Source organism: Eublepharis macularius, chromosome 1 (genome assembly GCF_028583425.1).
Source record: "Eublepharis macularius isolate TG4126 chromosome 1, MPM_Emac_v1.0, whole genome shotgun sequence".
NCBI classification, from domain to species: domain Eukaryota; kingdom Metazoa; phylum Chordata; class Lepidosauria; order Squamata; family Eublepharidae; genus Eublepharis; species Eublepharis macularius.
The window spans coordinates 163,398,242-163,420,217 of record NC_072790.1 but is presented as its reverse complement, the minus strand read 5'-3'; positions in this window follow the sequence as shown (position 1 = coordinate 163,420,217).

The window sequence follows — 21,976 nt, the reverse complement described above, 5'->3', positions numbered from 1 at the left end:
CGCATCCGGTGGACCAGACTGGCGCGCCTGCCGTTGCAGCATGGGGACCAGGGACTCCCATAGCATTCCTCGCACACTGAGCCAGCGAAGGTTGAGGTGTTCCTCCAGACCCAAGTGCCGGCCCCAGCCAGATGCCTCCGCGTACTTGCCAGCCCAGTGCACGATGCTGTGCCCGCAGATTCACACTGTTCTCCTCCGCCCTAACAAAGAAAAAACATAAGACCACACATTAATGCCCGGCTCCGCCCGAAGGGCGAATGTAGGTCTGGAACGCCCTGGACCGCCACCGCCCGATGGCCTTTATGGCCACGGTGGGCAGACCTCGCTCATGCGCCTCCGTGGCAGCGCCAATGCGGAAGGAATGAGTTCCGAAATCCTGGGAGGGGAGCCCCAGGGCCCGTAGGCAGGAGCGCAGGACCGCCGCGAACTGATAGCGGGTGAGGGGGGAGTGATCCCTGTGCACGAGGAGTGGCCCGCAGAGGTCAGGCCACAGGCCCAGGTACTCTCCCACCGCCCGGACCAGGCACAGGGCCCGGTTGCTGTAGGGCCGCAGGATGATGGTGTGTCCCCTCCCCCGCTGGTCCGTCTTGGAATGGCACACCGTGATGGAGACCCGGCGAGGGGTCCAGTCAACGTCGCTAACCCACAGCGCCCGGGCCCCGTCGCCTGACCGGGAGCCCGAGACCAGCTCACCCACCCTGAAAGCCCCGAAGAAGGCTAATAAAAAGGCTGCGCGGAACAGCTGGGCCTCGAAGGGGGACCAGCAGAGGTCTGGCACCACGCGGAGGATCCCCTTCAGCATGGCTAAGGTAATGGGCCGCCTGTGGTCTGGAGGAGGGGGGGCCAGCCGCGCCCAACCCTCCACCGCTCTGCGCACCAGGAAGCCGCCGCAAGGGTCCGGGTGACCTGCAGCCTTGCAGAAGAAGGCGATAGCTGACAGGTCCCTCCGCATGGTCCTGGTAGATAGGCCCAGCTCGCGGAGGTGGGCCAAATACTGCAGGACCGTGTCTTGGGTTGCCGTCCCCGCCGTCCCACCCCCGCAGCCCTCGGAAAAGGATCGAAATCTGGATGCCGCTGTGGTGTAGGCCCGGAGGGTGGAAGGTGCCACCGAGCACAGAACTCCCTGCGTTATGGACTCCCTCCAAGTTGCCACAGTTCCTCCGGGAATGGGTCGGGCTCTCGATGAGTCTCCGGCGCCAGCGAGAAGAATCTCTCCATCTGGAAGTGAGATAATGCGTCTGCCAGGTCGTTGCTTACCCCTGCTATGTGTCGGGCAGAGAAGGTGATGTTAAAATCAAGACAGCATAATACGAAACGGCGGACCAGCCGCATAACCCGCTCAGAGCGAGAAGACTGGCGGCAGATCACCTTCACTGCCGCCATATTGTCGCACCAGAATGTGACCCGTTTGTCCCGCAGGAGCTCCCCCCAAATGGACACGGCAACCAGGATGGGGAACAGTTCCAGGAAGGTCAGGTCCCGGAGGATTCCGGCCCCCGCCCACGCGGCCGGCCAGCGCTGCGTGCACCAGCGGCCTCTGAAATAGACCCCAAACCCCTGGCTCCCGGCGTCGTCGGAATGGACCTGCAGATCTGTCCCTAGGTCCAGTGGATCCTGCCAGAGAGAGACCCCATTGAATTTGCCCAGGAATTCCAGCCAGACCCGCAAATCTGCCCTGAGGCCTGAGGTGATCCGTATCCGGTGGTGAGGGGAGGTGACCCCCCGGCAGGCCTGCGCGAGGCGGGCACAGAAGGCCCGCCCCGGGGCGACCACCCTGCAGGCGAAATTTAGGTGGCCGATGATGGACTGCAGCTCCCTCAGGGTGCACTTAGAGCGGGGCAGGATGCTGGTGATCAGGTCCCGCAGGCGAGCAAGCTTATCCTTGGGGAGGCGGGACAGCCCGGCCACCGAGTCCAGTTCGATCCCCAAATAGGTGAGACGCGAGGTCGGGCCCTCGGTCTTTTCCCGGGCCAGGGGGACTCCCAACTCATCGGCCAAGGCCTGGAAGGTGCTGAGCCAGGTAGCGCAGCACGAGCTGTTGGGCGGAGCCATGATGAGGAAGTCATCCAAGTAATGCGTAATAAATGGAGACCCCATGCGGTCCTTAGCTACCCATTCCAAGAATGTGCTAAAGGTCTCAAAGGCCGCGCAGGCGACGGAGCAGCCCATGGGCATGGCCTTGTCCACGTACCAGCGATCCTGAAACTTGAAACCCAGCAAGCAATGATCCCCCGGGTGAACCGGCAGCAAACGGAAAGCCGACTGAACATCACACTTGGCCATGAGGGCCCCCCGCCCGCAAGCCCTGACCAGGCGCACTGCATGGTCGAAAGATGCATACCTGACCGCACACAATTCAGAGGGGATGGCCTCGTTGACCGAGGACCCCTTTGGGTATGACAGATGGTGTATAAGCCGGAACTCCCCAGGGGCTTTCTTAGGGACGACCCCCAGGGGTGACACCCTCAGGTTAGGTAGGGGCGGGCTGGAGAAGGGGCCTGCTACGCGTCCGGCTGCTACCTCCTTGGCGATCTTGGTCGCCACCACCTCGGGGAGCTCCCTGGCGGATTTAAGATTCCCCGATGAGGAAGCCACCCGCGGGCCCGTGTAGGGGATGTGAAAGCCCACAGCGAATCCCTCCCGCAAAAACTTTGCGGCCTCTCTGTTGGGATAGCGCGCCAACAGGGGGAGCAGGGCCCGGAGCTGAACCAGGGTACGGGCAAGCCCCAACCCCTCGCGGGGGGGACTAATTACTGCTGGAGGGCTGTGCGGTGGTTGAGGCTGATCCCCCATCCTTGCGAGAATTGTTGGAGGACCGGCCCCCGCGAAAGGGGTGTGAAGGGTTCCCCCCCCTGGGGCAGGACAGGCACGGGTGGAGGCCACCACAGGCATCGCAATTGTGCTCGAAGCGGCATTTCGAGCGCTGGCACTTTCCCTGATTATACTCCCAGCACACGCCCCGTGCCCTGTCCCTGCGAGGCTGCCACCGGCCCGCCCGCAGGGAGTCTCCCTTTCCCTTCATGTGAGGGCCTACCAGCCACAGCCACAGCTTCTGGCTGATGAGGTCCCACCGGGCCCTGGGGTTGTGGGAGGCCCTTTTCCGGAAGGCCTCATCATAATCCATGGCAGCGGCTTCCCTCGCCAAGGCCCGGGCCCTCAGGACATTCCCCAGGTGGTTGGTCAGGTGCCATCCCCGCTCAGGGTACACGGCCTGGATGACCCCCATGTAGACCGTGAATCCCTCAAGCCAGTTAGCGAATGACCGCTCCGCCACCTCCTTCTTGCCCCCCCCCGCCTATCTCTCTTGGACGGAGGTGCACATCTCCCATCCTCCGCCTCTGGGCGGAGCAGGGAAAGGACGTCTACATAGTAGCCGTCCAGGATGCGCTCCCTGACCCTGCGGACCAAGTGAATCCCCGGGGGGTCCTCGTCATCCGTGAAAGGGGCAACCCGTGGGGGGGGGGTTCCTCGGACCCCCAAACCTCCCTGGGATCCCCTACCCCTGGCCGCGACCTGTCCCTCCTCCGCCGGGCCCAACCTGGGAGGCCTGGGACCCTGGCTGCCACCTCCCAATAATCTTCCCCTTCTGCCCCTTCCTCCGCAGAGGAGGACTCACCTGATGTCCAGTCGCTGTCTGTCTCCTCCCGGTGATGGCGGCGCCTCCCCTTCCAGCGAGATGTCCTGCTGCGCTTGGCAGGCCTCCGGCGCTTCCCACTGCTGCTGCTCCCCGAGCTGGAGGGGGAATGGGCTTGCTGCCGCCGAGTGCCTCCGCGCCCCTTCTTTGCTTTCTCCTGCGGTTGGCGCTGAGGGGCCGTGCCAAGCTCAAGGGTGGGCTGAGTTGCCCCCGGCCCCGTGTTTCCCAGGTGCTCCACCCGCTCGGTTAGGCGCTCCAGGGCCCGGGAAATATCTAAAAGGGCACTGGGGCTGGCCTCCCCTGCCGTCCCCAGGCCCCTAGCCCTCCCCGCTGCAGGAGCTCTGGGCCGTCTAGCGGTGGCCCCTTTCTGGCTGCCTGCCTGCCTGCCCTTTGATGCAGCCTCCCCTGCCCCTTGGCTGGGAAGCGGCCCCCCCTTGCAGGAGGCTGCCCTCTTTGTGGACGTGGACTGGGAAGAGGGTGCTGGCCTGCTGCGGCCCAACGGCCCCGCCGCTGACCCGGGCCTGCCACCCCTATCGCCCCCCTTTGCACGTGGGGCCTTTTTAGAAGCCACTTTTGGCGCTTTACGGGCCCCCGCGGGCATGCCCCGTGACGCTGGGGCACCTTTCTTGCCTGGTGCCATGGCCACCCCCCACCAACCGGCCCGGCCCAGGAGGGACAGGGAAGCTGGGCAAAAAGAAAGGCAGGGAGAAGCGCGTTCCCGCCGCTCGAAGCCCGCCCCGCTGGCTGCCTTGTTAGCGGCCTCGCCACCCCCGCCCGGCCGCTGTCGACCGCCTGCGCCTCTTCCCCGGCGCCTCCTCTTCTGCCGGGCCCGCGGGGCCGAGACAGGAGCCACAAGGGGCTCAGCTAAACCCCTCAAGGCAACCTGTCCCGCCGCGCGCCTCGCCCGGGCTTCCGCTGCCTCCTCGCCTTCTCTCCGCCGCTCTTTGTCATCTTCTGCGTGCGGAGCTGACTGCTCTGCACGCTCGCCGCCGCCGAAGTGGGCGGGGGCGGGTCCGGCAGCCGGCTAAATACCCGGCCGCCGGACCTTGGAGGGAACCGCCGCCGAAGCCGCGTGGCTGGCCCCGCCCACCGCCGGCTCGACTCCGGGCTGCCGCGATTGGCTGGCCCAGAGTTTGAACTGATTGGTCACTGGCCCACCCGGAGCATGCCGGGCGAGCCAGCGAGCAAGCGGCCGACGCGGTTCCCGCTCCTCCGCCCGCCGGCGGCAACAGGAGGCGCAGGTAAGTCTGGGCCCCCCATTTATAAACTCCTTTTCATAGCTATTTCGACTGAATTGGCAAGACACAGATGAACAACAAAGACTTATTTATAGAAAGCAAAGTGTATAACAATAACTTGATATACATCTTATTTTATGTAAATAAATGTTTGTGAGGAATACTCCAGTATAGTATGTACAACTGGCTCTCAACTTCACTCCCCAGAGATTAAAACATTTGCTAATGGGAATTAATGTAATACTTAACATGCACAATGAGGGGAGATTTGACTCCCCTTTCTCCAGACATGTTATATCAAAGGTGTAGGTTTTCCCTTTTAGCTCACAGTCTCTGGTTCTCAGAAATCAGACATACAAGGGTTCATGAGAAGTGGTTAACATCACCCTTCCTGCTACATAGCCTAAGAACTAAGCACTGTGTTTGGCCACATCAGCTAGTACTTGATGGCTTCTTTTATGGCTTGCCCTACTGAATGTGTCTGCCCTGATGCCCCCACCCCTCAATCTCCCTGGCCTCCTGCAGCTTGGGATATGCCCTTCCAGATATTGTTGCTGTAGTTACCCAAGCTTATTCCAACCTGATAAGAAGCAACCCATAGCTGGGCTTCTTATGTCATTACTGACTGCTCTTTGTGGCCCTCAAACTGTCTATTTTCCTACAAGATCAGTCCCACTGGAGCCTAGTCCAATCACAAGGATGCCTTTTAAATAAAAAGGAACCTATTTAAATTAAAAAAGAAATGTTTTCTTGCATATACCCAGCTTACCTTCAGACATGCCGTGAAGATTCTTGTTCCATGGTGCAGCTGTTCCCGGAGCAACATTTTAAGCTGAACTGTTCCCATCAGATCTCCAATGGCCAATCAGAATCCCTGCTGGGCAAAAGCACCATCTGGCCCCACCCAATTTCTAAAAAAAACTCGTTGGGTGCCAGGAAAGGTGGTGGTGGGCAACATGGCATCCACAGGTACCACATGGAGGACCTCTGGTGAAAATAATAAGTTAAGTAAAATCTGTTAATATTCCTGTCCCTTTTCCTTTGATGTTTCTTATCTAATGAACAATTGATATTCTATTTATGGTAACAGCAGGCCAAGTGATTTGTTTTATTATGATATATGATTTGGATCAGGGTCATACAGGGGGAATTAATGGAATCTTTGTCTGGGGGCCCATGGTGGCTCTCAGCACCCCTGGAACTGCCTGTGACTTTCAGGGGGAAATGATTCCGTTCCTTTGTACGTTGTCATGCAAGCTGTTTAGCTTCTGATAGGGTAGAGCTGTGAGATATCAGGCAGCTGCAGATTTCAACCTCACATGGTTATGACTGAGAGAAAGGTTTCTTTGTCTGCCTTTGATAATTAAAATCAAGATTAATGTGTTTCCAGCCTGATCAGTGACAGCCACATTTGGAACATAAATATAAATGTAAATGTCCTACTAGTTAATCCAGATCATAAAATGAAAATGGAAAGATTTATTGGAACTGTAGAGGCAAGAAACATGCATTTAATTTCCATTATTATTAATTTTTTTAAAAAATGAGATGTTTCCAAGTATGATAGGTTTATATGAAATCAATTCAAATTGAAAGTGGCTGAATATATGGAGCATTATGATTATAATTAATTGCATTTCTAATGTTCAGTGCAGATAGTATGGATTTATTACAATTTAGCAGCAAATGATAAGGATACAGGGGATGTTTCAGATGTAAATAGCCCCTCCCTTTACTTATCATTTTAAAATATTTTCTTTAACTCTCATAATAAAAAATGGATGCCAATGTATTCATACTTACTTGGAAGTAAATTAAGAATGAGTCAAAGTTCACAAAAAAGTGTGCAAAAACAGAGCTTACCTTGTTTACAATGCCTATTTCATCTCAAGTTAAGTACCTCATATGACAGATAGCACTGGTTTGTTTACAATTAAAAAATGAACAGCACTTTGAAAAATTTTGCATCTGCCCAATTGGCAAAATTCAGTGTGGTACATGGCCACGAAAGAGGGTTGTCACTGGTTACCTGCTAGGGCAGAAGATCTCCCACCAGCAACCAATGCTGCCTGCTGCTGGTACATTGGCTGGTGAGAGAAAAATTAATTAAAAAGTCACTATCTGTGTGATGACAGTTTTCCCTGGAAGTGATGGTACTCTTCTAGGAATAATTGGAAACCCAAAGGTTTTACCTTAGAGTTTCTGGCAACTCCTAGACTGATGTGATGTCACTTCTGGGCTTCCCTCAGAAGTGACATAGTTCCATTGTGCTGATGGTTCCCATCATGTTCCCGTCCTCCAGACGGCAGTGATTGACACAAGTTTGCTGCTTTATGGCTAATTTGCATCAAATTTTGCAGTTTATATTGTTCCCCTTTCCTCCATTTTATCCTCATAACAACCCTGTGAGGGAAGTGAGTCTGAATGTGTGTGACCTACCCAAGGTTATCCAACAAGCTTCCATGGCAGATAGGGGAATCAAAACTGGGTTGCCCAGATCCTAGTCTATCACTCTAGTCACTACACTACATCAGTTCTCAAGATTAATTAACACAACAACATTGTTAATTAAGAGGAATACAATCAACATTCACAGTGAGGCAGGCAAAATGAGGAAAGGTAAGCACATTTATGAATGCTCTTGCATGTGGAATACTTTTAGCAAGCAGCAAACTAGCACATTAGTAAGAAAATTCCTAACACTTGAGCTTGTGGGTATGTGGGTCCAATGCCGTTAAGGACTTTGTAGGTAATGTCTAAAACCTTGAATTGAACTCAGTAACTGACTGTTAGCCACTGGAGTATCTGTAGAGTGGGAATAATATGCACATTCTACTTAGCACCCAATGAACTTGTTCTGTACTAAGTTCTGTACCAACTTGTTCTGAAGGCTCTGTCAATTTCAACTCCCCTTTGAGGAGACAAAGATGAAATTAACAATCCCTCTGAGGAGTGATCTCCACCTTTTTAAACTACCCTCTTTTTAAACTACCCTCTTTTTAAACTAGTCTTTTTAAACTACCCTCATGTAGAGAGGTGGAATTGAGAGAGTCTTTGGCTCTGTCTTTTAAAACTATGCTTCCCAGCTAATATTGAGTCTCTCTACAGTTGAGCATCCTTGTGTAAGATTTCTCGTGTAGAGACACTTTGTATACAATCCTTAGGAGAATTCATTCATGGTTTTGGAATTGGAATAGGTTGTCATCACTAAGCTATAGCTAAAATGGAAATGTTTCCCTCATAGTGTCCCTTTTATGCTTTAGGATGAAGTTTGTTTCTGTTTGATTCAACACCAGATATGCTTTATCTCTTGATACATGCTAATAGAGACAATGGGATTTATTGGCCAAGTTTTACTAGGCTTTGGTAAGCTATACTGTGCTTTCTGACTTTGAGCTGATTAATTAAAATAAACAGCAGAGCTGACAAGGCAGAATTTGTGTGTGTATCTGTGTGTCAAGGCGCGGCAATAGCACGGATTCAGAAGAGATTCATTTTGTTTAAGCTTTTAATCCATCAGGTAGCAAGAGGTAACTTTATCTTCTTTCTACAAATAAGAGACCTGAAAGGATGGAAGCTTCTACAGAAAGGAGAACAACAAGGATAAAGGTTTGTTGTGTGGTTAGAACTATTGAGGAATATAGTGGCCATTGACAATAGCTTGCAAACGGTAATGTGTGGTTGAGTGAAGTGGAAGACAGGCAGTCCATGGGGGAGGGGGAAAGTTCAACTAACTTTCACAAGACCTGACAAAACGTCTCACAAGACTGAATAAAAATAAATGCAGAAAACCTATTGGCCTGGAAAACACACCATTAATGTTGTCAGTTTCCCATAGGAGGATGAAAAGGCTAATCTCTTTGGATTTATTTAGCCCTTTCATTAGGTCATGTTAGAGATTGAGTTCATTTTTTTATGGCTAATTCACCATTACTTTGGGTTAGATAAAAGAAAAATTTGGAAAGATAATAAACGTTCATATTTAGGAAGACAGGCCTTCATCTCCACTGTGCAGAACATTCTCTGTGATTTCTCTTTGAGGGGTTTACATCTGGTCCAATTGACCATAATGGAATTTTTGATGCTGGTATATCTTTTTCAGCTGACAGTGCTCCTCTTGTTTCTGGGAATATTTTAGACTTTCACATTTGTGCTATCATAAGCAAGCTTATTTAGCAGTAAGTTTCAAAGTAATTCAAATAATTTACTGCCAATAAAATATGCTTATAACTATTAATTTGTTTAATTTCATTTACAGACTACCTTTCTCACTGAGAGTCAAGGTGGATTGCACAATTAAAAGCAATGCAATATTTATTTATTTTATTTATGTTATTTATAGTCCTCTTTTCTTACAGAGACACAGTAGATTACATAATATGATATATGGCAGGAACATTACAGTATAAAATACAATAGGGTATTGGGTGACAGAAAAGTTGAAAACAAACAGATACAGATAGCTCTGATACAGAGCTAAAACAATGCTGAAATAAAGCATAAGTACACAGAAATCTGATACAGAACTAAACAATATTGAAACAAAGCAAAAATAAATTTAGATGTGACCCATTAAATGATGCAAAAATTGCATAGCAGGAATATACAGCAACAGACAGTAAACAGTAGTATAGTCTACGGTCTCTATCCCTTTACCACAACATCTTTCTGAACCATTTTGTTTCAGTAAATTATAGTGCATTACAGTAGTCTATCATTGATGTTACTGTGGTGTGGATCCAGGTGGCTAGATTGGCTATGTCAAAGGCTAGACAGAGTTGGAAGAAGGCATTTTTTTGCAGCTGCATTAACTTGCTTCTCTAGTGGCATTGCTGGATTCAGTATAACCCTAATCCCCAGCTTCTTTACTGAGTCAGCAAGGATCAATACAACCCCATTGAATGTGAGCAGTACAGTGTCCTTCAAGATCTCTGCCTTCCCAATCAGCATCACTTTCATCTTGCCTGGGTTCAGTTTCAGTTTGTGCACTTCCAGACATTTGGCCACACCTGTTAGGCAGCAACTCAGGACCTCTACTGCATCACCAGTGGATTTGGATAGCAAGATATAGAGCTAAGTGTCGTATGTGTATTGATGACATCCAATTCTATAGCTACAAATGATTTTTCCTAAAGGCTTTACTTAGAGGTTGAATACCATTAGGGATAAGATTGCACCCTGTGGAATCCTGCAAGATAATTTCCACACTTAAGATAGATGGTCTCTAATTGCTATCATCTAAGTCTGTTCCATGAGGAATGATTTAAAGTAGTCCAAGACACATCTCTGATACCCACTTCTGCCTCCAAATGTCTCAAGAAGATGACATGATCTACTGTATCAAAGGCTGCAGATAGATCCAGGAGGATCAACAAAGAAGCATGGCCGTTATCCAGGGCTTTTTTTCAGGAGAAAGAGATGGGGGAACTCTCATCTGGGGCAACTTCTGGGAGGAGGTGGCACCCCTGTCACTATACATGTGCATTCAAAGCACACGTGCTCCCAGGGCCGAGCAATAACATCACTTTGGGAAGTGATGTCATTGTACATGGTGCAGCTGCCCCTCCCCCCCCCCCGAGAAAGAAAGAGAAAGGAAGGGACAGAAAGAAGGAAAGACATGGAAAGAGAAAGGAAGGGACGGAAAGAAGGAAAGCAGGAAAGTGAGAGAGAGAAAGGAAGGAAAGACATGGAAAGACCCGGAAAGAAGGAAAGAGAGAGGAAGGAAGGAAGGGAAAGGAAAGACATGGAAAGGAGGAGGAGGAAAAGGAGGATGAAGGGAGGGAGGGAGGGAGGGAGAAAGAAAGAAAGAAAGAAAGAAAGAAAGAAAGAAAGAAAGAAAGAAAGAAAGAAAGAAAGAAAGAAAGAAAGAAAGAAAGAAAGAAAGAAAGAAAGAAAGAAAGAAAGAAAGAAAGAAAGAAAGAAAGAAAGAAAGAGAGGGAGGGAGGGAGGGAGGCTTCAGCTGGGAGGGGGAAATCCCCCTCCTCTCAGCTGAAGTTTAAAGCCCATTTCAGGCTTCCCCAGCTTCAGCTGAGAGGAGAATCACCCTCCTCTCAGCTGAAGCTTAAAGCCCATTTGGGGCTTCCCCGACTTCAGCTGGTCTGTGGGGAAGTCTTGGGCTGCAGGGAGAGGTGCCGGAATGCTATTCCACCACATTCTGGGTGAAAAAGCCCTGCCTTTATCTACATTCAGGTGGAAGTCATCAATTAAAACCACCAGAGCCATCTCTGTCCTATAGTCTGGCCTGAAACTAGACTGAAAAGGGTCCATGATTTATCTAAGAGGACCTGGAGTTAGTTTGCTACTGCTCTCTCAATCACTTTGCTAAGAAAGGGAAGGTTAGAGGTTAGGCAATAACTGGCGACATCATTTTTGTCTAGGGATTGTTTCTTAAATAATGGACATATAACTGTTTCTTTGAGAGGCTGTGGGAACATGCCTTGAGTTACTGACTGATTTATGAATCAAGGGCTCATTTATGTGGTCCTTATATGATTTTAGTAGCATAACAAGCAAGGATCCAGTGCATAAGTAGTGGCTTTCACGGATCTCAGGATCCTGTCAATGTCATCACTGTAACTGGGTCAAAATAAGGTCAGATAATGAGCATTTCTTCTGCCTTGACTATATAAATGCTGGCATCCAGATCAGACTTGCAATACTTGTAACCAACAGTTAAATAAAACTGGATCACAAATATTAGAGGGCAAATCACTAAAACAATGTAATACATACAATAGTACGGTACAATACATGTAACAAACAATGCAACAAAGATGGATTGCAAAATTAAAGAGCAATGCAATAAAACAATATAATATATACAATGGACAAAGCTGAATTAGTAGTTACAGTTAGTAACTACTAACTGTACTAACTGAGAACAGTTAGTGCATTTATCATGTTGTAGAATGCCAAGATGATTTCTTTTTTTCCTGCAGTGTATAACCAAGTTGGTTATAAAGGGTTTTAGATACAGATTACAAATATAAGAAAAAAGTTATATTTGGCTAAAATATTACATTATATATATTGCTGGTTTTGCTAACAAATGTAAACATTATCAGAGAGCGAGACAGTATCCAATTGTATGTAATTATTGTTCCCAAAATATTGGGTTGGACCTTACAAGCTTTTCCGCTCAGTCTTGTACAATTTCCATTTTCATTGTAGCCCTTTTTTCCAAAAGGGACCTTTCTCCAATTTTGCCATCAGGAAAGTTGGAAGGATCTAACCCATGATATATAAAGTAGTAGAAACAGAGTAAAAAGTCAGCAATTAAAGAATGGTTGAATAAACGTTAGGGATATATTCTGATGGTGAACCCAGTACTGCTATATTAAAGTGAGGTACAGCTGGAAGTGCGCAGACAAAAAACAGAAGTGTTTTTTCAAAGATAGACTAAGCTCACTATTATAAATGAGAATTACATATTGATAATATCATTAGAAATACTTTATATGTAAGGCAATTTTTTTTCACTTCCACAGTGAAATAAGATCCAGAGGAGTTAGCCGTGTTAGCCTGTAGTCACAAAATAGTAAAGAAAGCTTATGCTACAATAAAGTTGGTTAGTCTTAAAGGTGCTACTACATTGTTGCCCAGGCAATGCTGCCAGGAGCGACCATTTGCAGGGCGGCAGCAGTTGACAGCACCATTGGTGGCAGGGGTAGGAGCAACCAGTCCCAGGCCATGTATCTCGTCCCCAGCTGCCACACCCCTTCCCCGCAGGAAGAGACCCCCACAATTGGGCTTGCCGCACCCCAACAGAGACACCTGCCCAGAGAGGAGGCCTGCCCAGGGGGGTGGGACACTGACAATGCAGACAGGGTGCTCACCCACTCCAACCCCATTCCCAACAAGGGGCAGGCTTACGGCGGAAACACCACTCGCTTGCAAACTCCACAACCACTGCTGCTGCTGCTCCAAGAAAGATGCACCCCCCCTCCCTGAAATGTGAGCCCAGAGAGGCGGCAGGACCTGGCAAGGGCTACATTCACAGCCTGCAGCACTTGAGATTAGCCCCCAGGTCCCAGAGAGGCGGGGGAGTTCTCCAATGAGTGACAGGAATGCCCACTGGAAACCATGCAAGAAGCCAAAAGGCCTATTGAAAATGATGAGTGGGACAGATGCCCACAGACTTGTGGTGGCTCCATTTGAACACATCACTGCATCACAAAGATGTGAGCAGAACTCGGGTTGGACCTTGAGACCTATGCTTCATTCCTGGGGTGATGCCAGCAGGACCAGAGAAACTGCTCTGGGGGCCATCATCCACCCCCCCCCCCCCCGCACCAGATTTTCCATCCCTGCTTTCACAAACAGCATAACGAAGGGTGATCCATCCTCCCAGAGGAGGAGCCCCAGAGATCCCAAGATGTCACTCCACATCCCCCACCTTCTGGCAGCAACCCCCCTTTCCCTGCATGCAACAGTCATCTGCCTGGCTTATTAGATGCCAGCAGCTCTGTCTATCAGAGAATGAGAGTCTTCAGTGGTGCCTGTCCCAATCCCGCCAGACATACACAGGCCACACTACAATTTCCACCTCACTCCCTGCAGTTACATTGAGGAGGGAAGGGGGAAGGGAAGCTGGACAGGACCCCAAAGTGCCACTGGACACCTGCTCCCTCTGGCAGCAGAGCCCACCTCATCCATCCCAGCCCTGAGCCAAGAATCATTTGTTGAGATCTGTGAAGAGACATCCCTATGGAGAGTTGAGGGGGGGGGTACTGTCATCGTCAAGCAAGCAAGTAAGCAAACAGACAGGCAGTTTGTTGTTTTCAACACATTTTTTATTAAACTGGAAAAGGTAAAGAAGGTGTCTGGACATGGGTCTGGCCAATGTCCCTGGCTGGAAAGGGAGCAAAGGCAGTTTGCACAGCACTCAAGAGCCGCAAAATCCATTCCTCATCCTGCCCACAGGGGCGAGGTTGAGATGTGGGCTGCCTTGGGGAACTGCTTCCTGGGCTGAACCTGAATGGCACTCATGGAGGATCACCGGGGGCTGGAACAGCCATTCTCCTTGGTCTTGGGAGACAATCGAGGGGCTGAGCACCCATCGCCAACAGGGAGTTCTGAAAACTCAGTCACCTGGACCTGCGGCTGCACTTCCTCCTCTGCTGGGGGGGGGCGCCCAACTGAGGGAGTCTGATCAGAACCCCAAAATGGGTAGCTGGCGCCCACCCCCCAACTGGCTGCATCAAGAGCAGTTTCCTCTATGGCAGACAGGTGCTGCTGCTGTCCCCCCAGCGAGCCTTACCTGTAGAGGCTGGCGTTCGGGAGGGTTTAGGTGGAGGGGGCATCTGGCACCAATTAGTAAGCCAGGATGGCAGCCACCCCAGCTCCTTCTTACCTGTTGGTGCTCCCTCGCACCTTCCAGAGCTGGGACTGGAGTCAGATAACCTGCAAGGGAACTTGGGTGATTGTTGTAAGTCAGATATTCTGGACTTTGCTCTTCTTCCCATGAGCAAGTGCAAAGTGCTCTCGATTTTCCGAGTCCCTCCAGTGCACTCATGCTTCACCACTGTGAGCACCCACTCTCCCACCTTGCGCTAAGTCCCTGCAGCAAGGGGCTGCCGCGCAGAGCCTTCAGCCACCTCCCCACTTGCCTGGGTTCATGGGCAGCCCATCCAGAGTTTTTCTAGGGTTCCTGGGCTGCTGATTGGGCATGTGGAGGGGGGCTCACCCACCCCATGGCCACATGCAGATTGGTCTCCACATTAGTTTCCATCCTATGCTCCTTCAGGCCTCATGGGTGGGGCTGGGTGCTGGGAGAGGGGCCCGATTTCTCCTGTTCAATGGGAACCTATGGGCTATGCTGCCTTTTTTCTAGGCGTAACTTTTTGCCACTGCAGGGGGTATTCCTGGGCCTGGGGTGGCTTAGAAAGCTGACTAACTCACAGCCAGCCCCTGCCCCGCCCCCTCTGGTGCTGATGTAGGGACTTGCACCTCAATTACGCCTTTGTTCATCCGCCCAGCATGGCCAGGGGTGGCAGTCTGCCCATGGTATCGTGCCTCCCTGCCCGCTGGTGGAAGAAGGGGGGTTATGCCAGTGTAAGTTGCACCCACGTAAGCCTTAGTCCTCTTCCTGTGCACTTTCCACCCTCCCCTTGTATTTCACCGCCCATATTATTTGGAATAGAAAGAAACAAGAGACAAAAAAGGGGAAATTTCTAGTTAAGATGTCAGTTGATGAATGCCAAATATCATAAACCATCTGTACTTACTATTTATATTTTAATATGTCTGGATAATAAAGTAAACCAATCATGCAAGAAAATGTGCCACTGTACTCTTTTTTATTGTTGTCAGAGACAAACAATGAGCTGCAAGCAGAGCTCCACGCATCAAACGGAACTTTCTCTTCTATCCCTCCCACTGTGGTCGACTTTAACCCCTCCCCCACCCAATGCAGATCCAAAGGAACAGCACTGGGCACAATGCATGGGCTTGTAGTGAGCAGGAATCAGAATCTCCTTTCCCCTTTCTGCCCTTCTGCTGGCAGAAATCAACCATTGGATTCAACCCAATTATAAGCCAATACAAATGTGTGCATTTTTCCTATAGATTAAACATAAAATAAGGACAGGAATAGAAACTGTTCTTTTCTAAAATTGGATTGTAGATGATGCTGTGGCATGGAGAGGAACATCTGAGAATTCTGTAAAAGGCAAGCTCAAACTATACAGGTCCATTGTGGGCTGACCTGCATGACAGAATGTGTAGCCACCCATGTAGTCATAGTTTCCCCATTATTTCCCTTGTAATCCCTAGAAAGAAAATAAATCAAGCAGCTCAAAGATACCTTTTAAAATCAAACAATTTTTAATAAGAATTTGGCAGACATTTGTGGTGGTGTCAGAAAAACAGCAACAGTTCCCACGAGACTGTGCCAGAATGCACAAATTCAATCTGATCCTGATATAGACATTAATGTTCACTCATCTAGGCAGCAATAAGGGGTTTAGGGAGACACCTGACAGTTGTAAGACACTAACTGTGAAATATTAAATTTTTGGGAATTAAACGAATGTGTCAAACAGCGAATGGAGGAAGTAGAATCTGTGGGAAAGCAGTAATATCTAGTTGCATACGTTCAAACTTCTTTTTTGATACGATAGAACACACACAAATGGTTAGGATGCAGTTGTTGAATGTTCACCCTTATTGATCTCAACTGCCGAACAGACCTCGAGAAGATCAAGCCCCTGGAGAACTTCCTTCTATGGCTTGTGCACTGTTTGACTTAGTGCAGGGGTCCCCAACCATTTTGATCACATTTGGAATTCTGATATGGTATGTGGGCACAGCTACAAAATGGCCACTACAGCTTACCTTCAGTTATACAGTAACGATCCTTGTGTTGTGGTGGCAGCTTCTGCCAAAGTAATGTTTTTAAAAATCTGTACAGCCAATAAAATCTCCAATAACCTCTCAGAAACCCAGCTGGGCAATTATGCTACCTGGCCCCACCCACTTTCTAAAAACAATTGGCAGACACCAAGAAAGGTGTTAATGGGTGCAATGGTGCCCATGGTCACCACATTGAGGATCCCTTACTTAATGGATCACATGTAATAAGTTGTAGTGGCCTAGTGTAGGCTAATAAAGCAGATGACACAAAGACATGCATACATGCTGACAGCAACAAAGTTGTATAGTGGTTAGACTGAGATCTGGGAGATTTCAGGTTTGGAAGCTTGCTTGGTGAATTTGAGCCAGTTACACAGTCTCAAAGTTGTTGTGAGAATAAAATGAAGACGATGATGTAAGCAGCTTTTGTCTCTCTATTGGGAAAAGCTAAAGTACTAACACCGCAAATAAACAAACAAACAAACAAACAAATAAATAAATAAAGTGGTGGCAGAGAAACTCACAGCACAATAATATCATGTCAAATGTTGTTACTTCAAAGAGGGAAGAATGAGAGTTGAGGCAGTTTCATGCTTTCATGATTGAACCTTCAGGAAATATCCAAGAGTAGTAGTGCTTAATGTGACAGTTTCTGTAAAGTGACCTGAAAAGTACAGCAATAAACATGTTGCTAGAAGGGTTTAAACTAGGTTAAACACATAAGAAGAATCCTGACAAGTCAGACCAATTCTTCATGTAGCCGAGCATCCTGTGTCCCACAGTGGCCAACCAAATGGTCTATAAGGACAGCATGGTGGTCAAAGTGTCTCGTTGTTTTCAGAAGGATGCTGCATAGGTTCTTCCATATGCAAGCAGCTCAGCCCATCTAAGGTTATTTACAGGCTGAATTGTTCTTGAAAAACAAAATCTCAATTTTGACAAACGATAAAAAGTTTTTAAATAGAAGATGGAACTTCTGAAGAAGAATTTGTTTTTAATTCTTTCCAAACAAGAGTTACAACACTTTCTGAACACTACCAAGTATAGAATAGGTCATTCTGTGCTCTGAATACATAGCATCTTTGATTTATCAGGTCTTTTCATTGTTTGCATGAAAAAAACAAGTAACTTGATTTGGTAGCTGTCTTAGTGTGCCAATTTTTTTTTAAAAAATGAGACTTTATTTGCTGTTCTTCCTCTGTTTATTTAGCGGACACAAAAAGGCTTTATTTCCCACTGTCTCCCCACAGCTGAAAATGTGTTGCTTTGGTAATAAAACAAGTTGTTTTTCAGGAGGAGAAGAAGAGGAGGAGGCGTGCATAAGTGCCAGACAAGAATTTTCCTTAGAATACTGTCACCCTTCCTGTTTATTTCTGGAATTTCAGATTCTACAGGAAGTATGGCAATTAGAAAGCTGAGAGGAAATGCCTGAACTTTTAGTAGGTTGATGGGGAGTGTATGAGAGCCTGCGTGGCTAGAGAAGGTATTTTCATGATACTTTTAATGCATTTTCCAACACTTCTGCTGACTAAAATTCATTAAAGCCAGGGTGTGAGGCTGCTGAACATGAGTTTTTAAAGGAGATGGTACATGATTTTTTCACATGATTTCCTTGTAGGAGTAAAGGCTTCTTGGTAGCAATAAGTTCTTTTCTCAGTCAACGAAACAGCACAACATTTTTCACCTCATTCAGCCAGTCACAGGCACTTCACACTAGGGGTGTGCAATTTGGTAATCAGATTACCGGAAAAACCCGAAACATACCTGTTTCAGTTTGTTTCAGTATTACCAAAATGTTTCATGATTACCGAAACGTTTCGGTATGTTCCGGTAATCGTTTCAGTATTTTGGCTTGTTTCGGTAATGCATTTTAATGGGAAAAAGCCTCCCCCGGCTTCCCTGGGGCCTGAAGCCTGGGGGAGGCATTTTCCCACTGAATCAAGCCAAACTTGGTGGGAACCTTCCTCTAACTCCTCTCTAACAACTCCCCAAGTTTCAGACAGATTGGACTTTGGGGGGGCCATGTTATGGCCCCCCAAACCAGGTCCCCCTATCGTCGCCTTAAAAGGGAAAGGTTTTCGCTTGCTGCTGCTAATCTCCTATTTTGTGCTTGCTGCTGCTGATCTTCATTATTTCCTATGGGGGAAAAATGAAGAGGCAGGCTTGTCTTGCCAGGGGTGGCATTTTGCATGCAAAATGCCCCCAACCCTCAGGGGCCCTTCTCTCACCTTTCCTCCCACCCCCCACTGAGGCTCAGCCAGCTCCCACTTGGGGGGGCCATTTCATGGCCTCCCAAAGTTGGTGCTCTCAGCCCCCAAAGTCCACCCCCTACAGCCCCACACATACCTACTTGTACTTTGCCTACTTGTACTTTGAAAGTGAGAAAATAATTTTTTAAAAAACTTTATTCTGTGTTGTTCGTGTTTTATTCTTTGTTGTGCAGTTGGTTCCCATCAGGGAACAATGGAGCTGGCTGGCCAGCCATCTCTGTAGGTGGTGGGGGAATTTGAGGGAGGGTGTCTGTGGTTCAGGTGCTCTTTCACAGGGACCAGCTGGCACTCAGAAGTGTGCCCACCATTGTGGCACCCCTGGGCTGTGCAGAATTGCCCCAGGAAAGAGAGTTTAGAAGTTCCCAGCATAGGTAACAAAGGGGGAGGGCTGGCCAGCCTGTTCCTGGGGTTATGGGTGTGGGGCTACTGGGGGTGGATTTGTGTCTGTGAGGGGCTAATGTGGGGATTTGGGTCTGTGTGTGGCAGCTGGGGGGGAATTGGGTATGTGTGGGGCTGTAGGGGGTGGACTTTGGGGGCTGAGAGCACCTACTTGGGGAGGCCATGAAATGCCCCCCCAAGTGGGAGCTGGCTGAGCCTCGGTGGGGGGTGGGAGGAAAGGTGGGAGAAGGGCCCCTGAGGGTTGGGGGCATTTTGCATGCAAAATGCCACCCCTGGCAAGACAAGCCTGCCTCTTCATTTTTTCCCCATAGGAAATAATGAAGATCAGCAGCAGCAAGCACAACATATGAGATTAGCAGCAGCAAGTGAAAACCTTTCCCTTTTAAGGCGACGATAGGGGGACCTGCCCATAGCCCCCTGTTCTCAGGCGTGTCAGGTTCAGAATGCTTTCATGTATATCCTTGCCTAACCGACTCCATGTTTAACCCTTTCAGTGTTTAAGTGCTTTCTTCACAGGTGCCAAGGTTCCCAGGCAGCTATCTCACAGAAAATGATTGTTTTGGCTGCTGCTGTTCCACCAAGAACCAGCCTTGAAGAACTTTCGCTTTCCTAGCTTCAAAGGGGTTGTTTTGAGAACTATGGGGGGAAGTTGGGCCTGCGAGATCTGTTACTTTGTACCTCATGCTTTGCCTGTCATTGGTAACAATGCATATGTACCATCCTGGATATTGTATTCAGGCCAGTGGACTATAATGAACTAATTCTTCAGTAAAAACCTTTTGGAAACAATGGACTGTTGTCTGATTGCAGAAGGTAGTCTGGAGTAAGGACATTATCTAGCCACAGTTCTGACAAGGCGGAGAACAGGCAAGTACGCTCAAGACCTTGAGGGTGCATTGATCTTGGGTGTGAGGGGGGTTCTACTCAATGAGCCCCCATCCACCCTTGAGGTCCCACCCGAAGAAAGGTTGCCAAGATCTCTGCAGCGGCTCTGGAGTCTTTTTTTGGCATAAGACCTACATGCCCAAGCTTCAGCAAACTAAGAAGGGAACCTGAATCGATTGGATAATCAAAGCAGCGATTACAACCCAAGAGAAACATCTAAGAAGGTAAAGATTGCTATCTCTCAATACGGGACAGATTATAATAAGAAATAAAGGGACAAAGAGAATTAGAAAACTGTAAAAGATTTGATATATAATCGAGAAAACTCTGGCAAATAAATTACTAAAAAGTGACATTGTAAAGAAAAGTTAGCGCAGAAAAACGATTATTGTTTACATACCTGCGGCTAGGAAGAGATAGCGGACTGTGAGAAAGTTTAAATATCGCGAGAACTGCTGTGAAACGGAGAGGAACAGGAAGTGTGTCAGAACCATAACGAGTCTAACGAGGACTGGCTTGTAAACAACGGAAGTGGAATATCGCCATTTTGAAGCAGGGCAAAGCTGCTGCTTCAAGGAAAATTGAAGTAGGCCATCTTTGATAAGGGTAAGGGCGGCTGCCTCAAACAAAAACCATAGAGAAAAGACGCCCAACATTTTGGATTTCGTAAATATTAGCTTTCAGAAAAATAACTTAAATTTTGACTTTTAAAAACAAAAGAAAATAATAAAGTAGCACCACGGAGTTAAGGAAAAGAGCAGACTCGTGGGAGTGAAGTAGAGCTGGCCCCACGATGTCGAAGAAGGAATGGCAAACAGCGCTGGAAAATTTAGACAAAAAATTTTCGGAAGGAAACAAAGAGCTTAAAGATATGATGCAAGAGATGGTGAAAAATTTGAAAGACTTTAAAGAGGCACTTAAATCGGAGATGGCAGAACTTGCTAAGAATATGGATCAAGTTCAAAAAGATATGCAAGTCACACAGCCGAGAGTTAACACAGTAGAAAATGCGTCTGACACCTTGGCAGATGTGCAGAGAATGGAGTTGAGAGGCGTGAAGGGAAGAATGGCCATAGCTGAATGTAAACAAATGGAAAGACAAGTTAGATTTCGTGGAATCCCGGAAGTTTTGGAAAAAACAGCCCAAGAGCAGATTACTGAAATTTTGGCGGGATACCTGGGAAAAGAAGAAGAGGAGATTGCAGCACTTCTGGACGTGGCATACAGAATTAACTCAAAAATTGCAGCTCAAAAGAAGTTACCAAGAGATATGATTGTGCAATTTACAACCAGAAATACAAGAGAGTCAATTGTGAGTAAACAATTTCAGGATCCATTAGAAGTTGATGGGAAAGTGGTGAGAATCATGAAAGAGCTGCCCAGATTGGTATTGGAGAGGAAAAAGTATAGAGAGTTGGTCCAGATGTTAAAAGACTTGAAAATTAGATACAGATGGGAAATACCTGAAGGACTGGCTTTCGAATTTGGTGGAGTAAGGAGAAACATCAGATCTGGCCAGGAGATGGAAAAGTTTATTAAGGACAATGAAAAAGACTTACCAAAAGGAGCTAAAATTTGATCATGGAGTGTAAAATTATATCTTGGAATGTAAATGGACTAAACTCACCTTTTAAACGTAAGACTATCTTCCACTGGCTTTTAAAACAAAAATGTAATATAGTGTATTTGCAAGAGACACATATTAAAAAGCAGGATGTAAAATATTTGAAACTTGCAAAACTTGGAAATGAATTTGCAGCAGCTTCCAAAAAGAAAAGAAGAGGAGTTGTATTGTATATAAAGGAGGAGCTGCAGCCAAAATTAGTTTTAAGCGATACAGAAGCCAGATACATAGCAGTGGAAATAATCTGGAATTCTAAGAAGATTTTGGTGATTGGAATTTATGTGCCTAATGGGGCAAAAGAAAACTTTTTCAAGGATTTACAGAAACAATTAGATGAACTGACCTATGATCAAATAATTTTGACAGGTAACTTCAATGGATGTATTGTCGAAGGCTTTCACGGCCGGAGAACGATGGTTGTTTTGGGTTTTCCGGGCTGTATTGCCGTGGTCTGTATTGCCATGGTCCACTTCAATGGAGTTACAAACTTGGAAGAGGACAAGAAATCTAAAAGTGCACAGAAGAAAAGAGGACTTTTGCCAAAATCTATTTTTGCGATTAGGGAACAAGAAAG